The sequence below is a fragment of the Microtus ochrogaster genome, unplaced genomic scaffold, assembly GCF_000317375.1.
Source record: "Microtus ochrogaster isolate Prairie Vole_2 unplaced genomic scaffold, MicOch1.0 UNK16, whole genome shotgun sequence".
NCBI lineage: Eukaryota > Metazoa > Chordata > Mammalia > Rodentia > Cricetidae > Microtus > Microtus ochrogaster.
In genome coordinates this window covers 437,546-447,447 of record NW_004949114.1, presented here as the reverse complement: position 1 = coordinate 447,447, position 9,902 = coordinate 437,546, and positions in this window count along the sequence as shown.

The following is a 9,902-nucleotide window of genomic DNA, read 5'->3' as shown; positions in this document are numbered from 1 at the left end:
CTCCCTCCCTCCCTTCCTCCCTTCCTTTTTAAAGTCAGTAGAGAAAGGCTTTTATTAGGGGTGAGGAAACATACATACAGCAAGCACATAGAGAGAAAAACTGTTTACAGAGTGGGTGGGGGCTCAGGAAACCCAGCCCCTTCCTCTGTCCCTCCCTTCCTCCTTCCTTCCTACCTTTCTTTTCTGAGACTAGGTGTCCTTATACAGCTCTGACTGCCCTTGAACTTCTTTCTGATCCACCTCCCTCCTAAATGCTGGGATCACAGGCATGCACTCCCATGTCTGGTTTGCACAGTCGACTGTTATCTGATCTGTAGGATGCCAGGCCCTCTGGGTCCTGTAAATCTAAAGACAAGTGCCCCGGTAGGAAATATATATATATATATCATCAGTCCTTTATAGATCCTTTCTCCAGGAATGGCTAACCCTGCCATTACTTTATGAGCTGCTTCACAAGCTGCTGACAAGTACCAGACAAAAGCAAATTAAGGAGGGAAGGCTCACTCTGGTGTGCCGAGTGTCTCCAGCTGTGTGTGAGGCTGCTGGTCATATGGCCCCCAAAGTCAGGAATCACAGGGGCGAATCACAGGGAATCACAGGCCACTTTCTTCTTTCTAATTCAGTCTAAGTCTGCAGCCCAAGGTGTAGTGCCACCCACGTTCAGGTTGGGTCTTGTGGAAACCCCTCTGGGAAGACACTCGAGTCACTAAGCTGTGTGTCTTCTAGGTGGCTCTAATGATCCAGTCATGTTGGCAGAGGTTAGCCATTTCATTAAAGAACATGGAAGGTAACAGTAGGCTACTTTACCCTAGACGGCAGGAAGACTGTGGGACACAGGGGAAAGTGATTTTGCACGGGAGGACAGGGAGGAGCCATCCTCTGGTGGCTTCAGTCTGGTGGTCATCCACAGCAAACTAGCAGGTAACTAATAATGTATCGCCACTGTGAAGCAGTCAAACTAGAGGGTTTATTCAGGTTTTCTCTTGGTAGCAGGTTTATTGCTTCCAGCACTGGGGATGTGATGGAGGAAGGTCATTGGCTAATAAAGAAACTGCCTTGGTCCATTTGATAGGCCAGCCTTTAGGTGAGTGGAGTAAACAGAACAGAATGCTGGGAGGAAGAGGAAGTGAGCTCAGACTCCATAGCTTTGCTCTCTGGGACAGATGCCATGAAGCTCCGACCCAGGATGGACGTAGGCTAGAATCTTCCCGGTAAGCACACCTCGGTGCTACACACATTAATAGAAATGGGCCAGGCAGTGTTTAAATGAATACAGTTTGTGTGTTGTTATTTTGGAGCATAAGCTAGCCAGGCGGCTGGGAGCAGGGCGGCAGGAAGCGGCCCGCAGCTCCTTCAACAGGGATGCATTGAATTGTTTGGATGATGTGGTGGTTTATGTGACTGTCAGTTTGGCAAAGCCTAGAACCATCATGGAGACAAGCCTCTGGCATCTCTATAAGGGTTTTTTTAGACTGGGCTAATTGAACTGTGAAACCTCCACTGTGGGTGTGAATGGTACCATCCCATGGGCTAGGGTCTCTGACTAAATGAAAAAGGAGAAAGTGAGCTGTCTCTGCCCCCAACTGTGGATGCAGTGTAACTAACTGCTTCATGCTCCTGCCACCATAACTTCCTTCCACAGTGGAGCATGTCCTCGAACTCTGAGCCATGATAAACCTTCCCTTCCTCAAGTTGTTTGAAAGGTATTTTGTCATGGCGATTAGAAAAGTAACCAATATCACGTCTGTCTGTCTGTCTGTCTGTCTGTCTGTCTGTCTGTCTGTCTGTCTATCTATCTATCTATCTATCTATCTATCTATCTATCTATCTATCTATCCATCCTCTATCTATTTCTCTCTCTCTGTCTGTCTTTTTCACCATCATCATCATCATCACCAACACCATCACCATCACCATCACCATCACCACCATCATTATCATCATCATCATCATCATCATCATCATCATCATCATCATCATCATCATCATCATCTATGTGTGTGTGTGTGTGTGTGTGTGTGTGTGTACACATTCCAGAGTCAGAAGAAAACCTGCAGGAGTCAGTTCTCTCCTTCTACCATGTGGTAGGCCCTGGATATTAAACTCAGGTCCTCAGGCTAGCAACAATGTCTCTCCCCGCTGAGCCATCCGGCTGGCCTGAATTTTTTCCTTTTAGATACAGTTTCTCACTATGTAGCCCTGGCTGTACCAGTACTCTCTGTGTAGATCAGAGTGGCCTCAATTTCCCAGGAACCTTTCTACCTCTGTCTCCCTAGTGCTGGAATTAAAGGCATATACTTCCACACCCAGATGAAATACATTAAAAAATAAATTTAATTACTTATATTTGTATAGTATATATGTGTAGGGCCCACAGGTCTATCCCTACTCCCAGGGTTCATATTGAGGATAGCTAGCAGTTTTTGGCAAAACATCTTGTTGTAGTTTCTGACAAAACATCTTGTTTGTTCCTGTGCTCCCTCTGCCCACCCTGGTGGTTAGCTATATGGGAGTCTCCCCCCCCCCCCCGTATTGAGCCTGGTAATGTTCCACCTGCCTGGAGGATTTCCATTGTGCAGCAGTTAGGTATATAAGGTTTTCTCTAAGCTTGAATAAACGGCATTCTGCATTCTCTCTTTATGAATGACACACGTCTCTTGTGTTCTTTAATTTCCAGCCCCTTGCCTGACTCGCTAACGTCTGTCCCGTAGCAAGGCGCTTACATATATGTGCATGTGTGTGCATGTATGCATGCTACAGCATATCTGTGGAGTCAGAATAGCTTTCAGGACTCAGTCCTCCCCGTCAGTCACATGGTTCTCAGGGACTGAACTCGGGTCACCAGGATTGTCAGCAGGCCCCTTTACTCCCTAACTCAGTTTTCAAGACCTCAAATGAGACCAAAACCCTATGCTTTATTGCGTTTGTGAGAATTTAGAGTCCGGATCACACTAATTGTATCTGATCCTTTCATTAATACGATTCATCGGGGCTGTGTGTGTGCATGCGCATGTGTGTGTATGTGAGTGTGCATGCATGCATACGTGTGTGTGTTTGTGTGTGCATGTGTCTGTATGTGTGTACGTACGTGCGTATTTGTGTGCACATGTGTCTGTCTGTATGTGTGTGTATATATGTGTGTGTTGTGTGTGTATGTGCATATATGTGTTGCATATGTGTGTGCGTGTGTGTGTGCCACACAGAAGACAGTTTGCAGTTGTTTCTCTCCTTCTTCCAGGTTTGTAGTAATAGGAGCCGTGGGCTGCTTCCCGCCACCCGGCAGCCATCACGGCTAGCTTTGCCCGAAATAATTACACGGACACTGTATTCTTTTAATCACTGCTTGGCTCTTTAGCTCTAGCCCTTTTCTCGGCTAACTCTCGCTCCTGGACTAACCCATTTCCAATCATGTGTGTCGCACCCCAAGGTGCGCTTACCGGGAAGATTCTAGCCTACGTCCATCCTGGGTCGGAGCTTCATCGCGTGTGCCTCAGAGAGAGAGCTCTCGCCTCTGCCCGCAAGAGTGGAGCATCGTGTCCCTCTGAGGCGTCTGCTCCCGAGAGGAGAGCTGTCGAGTCTCTGAGCTCACTTCCTCTTCCTCCCAGAGTTCTGTTCTGTTTACTCCTCCCATCTACGTTCTAACCTATCAGGGCAAGCAGCTTCTTTATTAAATCAACCAATGACCTTCCTCCATCACAGGTTGTCCCTTAGGTGTGGCAGTGCGGGTTCCTTTCCCCCCTGAGCTATCTTTCTGACCCTTCACGGGTTGCTTTTTAGCAGACAGGCAAGTAAGCTAACTCAGAGCACACCACCGGAGTGAAGGGTCCCTGGTCAAGTTGGTGGCTATGGCTGCTCTCAGTATCTGGAATTAGGGGTCTCACCCTATCTCTCCTTCCTTGAGGTGGTCTCCTCCTGGAATAGGGTGAGGACCCTTTCTGTATTTGTTTCTGTGTGTATGTGTGTAGCTGTGTGTGTGGAGCACACACACATGGAGGTCAGAGGACACCTTGTGGAAGTCAGTTCTCTCCTGCCACTGTTGGGAGGAGTGAATTCCGGTCATCGGGCTTGGCAGCAGGCATCTTTCCAATTGAACCCTCTCACCTGCCTGTAAGTGGATGATTTTTTAGAGATTGTCCTTACCTCCGATTCAGTTTGTTACAGCTAGGTACATTAGACACAAGAATATGCAGAAGGGCCAGGTGGTGGTAGTGCACACCTTTAATCTCGGCACTCAGGAGGCAGGGGCAAGTAGATCTCTGGTTTGAGGCCAGCCTGGTCTACAGAGTGAATTCCAGGACAGTCAGGGCTGCACAGAGAAACCCTGTCTCAAAAGACAAACAAAAACACAAATAAAAAATAAAAAGGAATATGTATAAGGTATGATTATACAAGAAAATTACCAAGTGTACTAGGGGAAAGGGCAAGCATGCCTTGCTCATGTGTTACTCAGGAGGGGTTTGGGGACACCTTCTGGACCCTGCAAAATGGGCTTTTATTTTTTTCTAGAGCCCAGTTCTTTTTTCTAGTTAGTGTGGCTAACTCTTACTCAGTCTTAAACCTTCTTATCTTCCTCAGTGTTCCCAACCTTATTCTTTTAATCCAAATATTAAAAAACCTTCCTCCTCTCTCCCTTCTCTCTGTGTGTGAGTGGGTGGTGTGCACATGCTTGCGTGTTTGTATGTGTGAGTATGCCACTACTTGCATGTAGATCTCAAGCACTGAGTATTGGTTCTGTCTTGTTTGATCTAGTGTCTTTCTGTTCACCATTATATACACCAGGCTAGCTGGCCTGTGCAGTAGCTTCTGAGGCGTCTCCTGTCTGACTCCCATCTCTCTGTAAGTAAAAGCATCAGGAACCACTGGGATTACAGATGTGAACTACTGCATTTGACTTTCTGTGGATTCTGGGGATCTGAACTCAGGACTCTGCACTTGTGCAGCGAGCACGTTACGCACGTATCCATCTCCCTCAGGCCCTAGGGTTATTTCAGGGGTTAATACTTCCCACATCCTTAGAGAAAAGGGAGAACTAAAGACGCTGTAAATAAGAAACCAAAGCCATTTCTTTTTTTTTCCCTTGAGGAATTTTCTTTTGCCTTATCTGTGCCCTGTCCCATATAAAGCAAACTTTCATGCTGTGTACTCTAGGTATCCTTTAAGTCAGGGTTTCTTCTGGAATCCTGGGCTGGAGCAGAAGACGAGACTACTGTTTCCTCCCACCAGCGAGTATCACAAGTGCTGTGAAACCTGCTTTTTTCCTTTGCTATTGACCTTTATGGGTGTTGCAAGCGCTGTTCCTTTAATGTTTGCTTTCAGTAGCTCATCTGCAGAGCTGTTTATTTGTTTCAGGAGAGTGTCTGGGTTACCATGTGGGCTGTGGGGACTGCATGCTGTGTGTGTGTGTATATATGTGTGTTGTGCATGCGTTTGTACATATGTGTGGGGGCTAGAGGTTGATGTCTTGTGTTTGCTTCAGTTGTTCCCACTTTATATCGAGACACGACCTCCCACCAAATCGGAACCTCACGTGTTTGTCTTGACTGGTTGGCCAGTAAGTCCCGAGTATCCTCCTGTCTCTGCCTCCCTATTCCTGGGATTACAGATATGTGCTGCTTGCTTGACTTTGGGTCCTAATGTCTACACGGCAAGCGCTGTAGAGACAGCTGTCTCCCCAGATGATAGTTTATGCTTTTATGCATCTCTCTGTGCCCACATACCCACCTCCTCTGCAACTAAGCTGGGAGAAGCCACCTTTTCCCATCTGCAGCTTTGGCTAAGGCATCACAGAGGCAGAACAAACCACACCGCCTAGACTCTGGTTTCATCACCTACAGCTCTCCAGGGTCAGTCAGCAAAGAGCACACTTCATCCTGATCCTCGGAGGTCACACTGAGATCTCATCTGTAAAGCTCAGCTCAGAAGCCTTCTGCCACAGCAGATACGTGGGTAGAGTTGGAGGCTGGTGGAAGCCAGTGTGTCTCCTACAGAACTTCACTGTGGACCATCGGGAAGAGTCATCAAAGATCAGTTTTGGTAACATTCTGATGTAACCCCGCTTCAATCGATGGGAACAATCGACTTGCCATCCCCACCTCCACTCATTTAGATAATGGTCCACACCGCTCAAAAGCGGATGTTTGAGGAAGAGGCAGTTTCCCGTATGTCTTATGCTCCCTGCGTGTCCTTGCTTGGCATCTCAAGAATGCAGGAGCTGAAGCTGGAGAGATGGCTCTGTGGGTAAAGTACTTGGGAACTTGAGTTTAGATCCCCAGCACCCTTATAAAATTTGGGTGACTGTGCACATCTGTAATCCAGCACTAGGGGGAAGACCCAGGATCACCACAGGAATGTGCTGGCAGGGGTGTTGGAGGCTTTGTTGGCAGATATGTTAGATGGCCAGCGCCAGGTTCGGTGGCAGACTTTGGCTTAAAAACAAGCGAGGAGCCAGGTTTGGTGGCACACACTTTTAAGCCTGGCACTGGGAGGTAGAGGCAGGTGGATCTCTGTGAGTTTGAGGCCAGCCTACTCTCCATAGCAAGTGATGGGCTGACCAGGGCTCCACAGTCAGTCCCCATTGCCTAAAGCAAAACAGGCAATAAGGTGGAGCAGTGACTGAGGGAGACGTTCTGAAGTTGAACTCAGGCTTCTACAAATGCCTACATGGGTGAGCACACCTGCACACACGTGTAAACGTTCACTACCTCTCCCCCATTGTCTGTTATTTGTCCAGGCCATTTCTCAGAGTATTTTCATGGGACAAAATGCCGACTCCCTTTGCAAAAACAAGCAGGTGCCCTTACTGTTATTTGCAAACACGTGATTTCACTAAGACCGATATTTCTAGACCGCAACATAAATCTTTCCAGTGCTCATCTGGCTACAGAGAGACATTAGAATTTTAGGGGCCTAAGGGAACTTTGGTCAAGAAAGATACACAAGCTTCAGTTGGTGCCTCAGTCCATAGGGCTCTTTTTTCGCAGCGCTCCTGTCTTTTTCAGGTGTTCTGAAAACAGCAGCAGGTCAATTCTGGACCCTGAGGAGCACCCACACTAGGGGACAATCCTATGCCTCTCTCCCCCTCATTGCTCACCTTTTGCAGGTATTGGTGTTCTTTGCGGCTGAAAGGAGCTTTGACTTGAGTCAGCCAACTCATCTGTGATGGAGCGGTATATTAGTAAGGGTGCAGTTTTGGGAATAGTCAAAGACAATCTGGCCTTGGTTGTGGGCTTGCTATAACCGCTAGGAAAAGGGGGGAAAAAAAACAATAAAAAAAAATTCACTGTAACTTCTCCAAGTGGTCGCTAGGTGGCGCCATATCCTGACTGGGACCAGGACAACTTCCAAGGCCCGAGAGCAAGAAAGAACAGTGTGGTGTAATTTTACCGCAACCGATGCTCTCAGGATGCACTCGTCAGGAGGCAAAGTCCTCCTTGGGGGTGTGGGGGTAGTGCAGGTATGTACTTTTGCCTGGATTTATGATTCCTGATTTGACATTTTAGGGAGTAACCTTAGATGATTGCAGAATCTTCCAAGCCCAGCCACTCAAATGGAACCTGGGGGCTTGTACAAGTTAGTCAAGTGCCATCTAAAACTGACTTCTAACCCTAATCTCTTTTTTCTCCTCCTCCTTCCTCCACTTCCCCTTTGTCCTCTTGATCACCCTCCTTCCCTTCTCTCCCTTCCCCTCCCTCTTCTCTCCTCCCCTTCTTCATCTTCTCCCCTTCTCCTCTTCCCCACCACCTTATTTTCTCCTCTTTTCCTTCTCTTCCTCTTCTCCCTTTTATTTTGAAGCTCATGCAGCTCAGGCTAGTCTCCCGCTTGCACCGCTCCCGCTACCTCGGCTTGCTGAGCTGCTGGGTTACAGGCTGTCTGGATCCCCGTTCAGGCCTGCACCACCAGGCTTTGCTGGATCCCCGTTGGCAGGCTGTCTGTCCAAAAACCGTGTCATAGAGGCTTTTGGTCCTGGGGTCCCAAGTTCCATGCAAGGCTCTGCTCAGTGTGGGAAGAGGAGAGCCTGCACCCTGGATTCCTCTTGGACCTCTGGTGTGGCTTTGCTAGAGGAACCATCCTTTATTACCCCCTTGGCATCCACCCTTACACCCCCCCCCTTTAGTCTCCAAGGGATTTGGTTGGAGCTGAGGTGAAAGAAACTGCTTGGAGTTCCTTCCCTGCTTTCTATCCCAGTTCTCCACAACTTTGGTTGCTGCAGTGCAGTTTGCAGCCTGGCAGGCTTTAAAAAATTATATCTTTTGGGGCGGAGAAATGGATCAGAGGTTAAGAGCATTGATTGCTCTTCCAGAGGTCCTGAGTTCAATTCCCAGCAACCAGATGGTGGCTCACAACCATCTAAAATGAGATCTGGTGCCCTCCTCTGTCATGCAGGCAGAACACATACATACATACAATACACAATAAATCTTTAAAAAATTATAGCTCTCCCCTTAAATATGTATAAAATCGCTGGAGCGGGGATGTAGCTCAGTTGGTAGAGTACTCAGCTCTGGGTACCATCTCCCCCCACACCATGGATGTGTTTGTGCATGTTGGGGAAGTAAAGGCAGGAGTGTGTGTGTAGATTGTGTAAGTGCACATGTGTGTAGGTGCTCAGGCCTGTGCAGAGGCCAGAAGAGGCTGTTGAATGCACTGCCTTACCACTCACTGCCACGTTTCTCCAAGGCAGGGTTTCTTACTGAACCTGAAGCCAGGTCGGCAGCCAGCGAGCCCAAATCTTTACTCTCTACCCACCCAGACAGTGTTGAGGCTACAAGAATGCATAACCACACTTTTTTTTTCATGTGGGTGCTGGGGATTTCAGACTCAAGTCCTCATGCTCCCACAATGAACACTCTTACCCTCTGAGCCATCTCTCCAGTCCTGCTTGTGTGTGTGTGTGTGTGTGTGTGTGTGTGTGTGTAAATATCTGTGCTTTTTGATAGTCTTAGGTGACCCCTGTGAAAGGGTCATTTGATTCTAAAGGGGTCTCAGCCCACAGGCTGAAAAATGCTATTCTAGGCTGTTGAGCTTCTTCGCACTCCTTATCCATGGGTGATGCCTGCTCCCCGAGTACCCGGCTACCCAGGGTCTTGGCACACATCACGAACATCTGGCTGTGGGAGGAGGCTGGTCTCATCTGGTGGGAAGATGAGGGACAGCGAGGACATTGTTGGTGGCATAAAGCAGTGCCGTGAGAGCTTCCTGGCACTAAGCCAAAGAAAGTTACTCTGAAAGAGATACTTGTCTTGGCGTTTTAACGTCTCGACAGCAGCTTAGAAATAAATAGGCGGAACATCGCTCCCTCCAGCCCTCAGTGCCAACTGTAGTCTCCTCTCCTGAAACCCACACTGACCTGGGCTGTGGGCATTTATAAATAGAGCCATTGAGGAATCAGGAGAAATTCATGCATCACTGAAAAACGTTCTTATTGCCTGGGCTCTGGGCATCACCCCACTTTCCACCCCCAGTGCAGACATTTTAACTCTCTGGCTGGGCTATCTGTGTGACCCCAGATGGTGGGGTCACAGTTCTCAGTTTCTAAGTGCTTGCTTACCAAGAGCAGAGCTGCGGTGCACTTGACTCCCTGGACTCTTCTGAACAAGTGGTTCAGCAAACCACGGGGAAAGCATGGTCCTTGACTTGTTTCTATTCTACCTCTTCTATTCACGGTTTCAGTGACCTATTCAGGTCATTTTTAACCCCTTCACATCTTAGTTTCCTATAACCTGAGAGTGGCATTAAAATCCACTCCCTAAACTTGGAATGAGGGTCCAAATGAGGTAATATTTGTGACTGCTGAGAAAGGTATCTAGTAAGTACACCTTAGCTAGCTTGCTTCTCTAATCTCCTCCCTTCCTCCCCTCCTTCCTTGTGCTTTCTTTGCCCTTCCTTCCTCTCCTCCCCTCCCC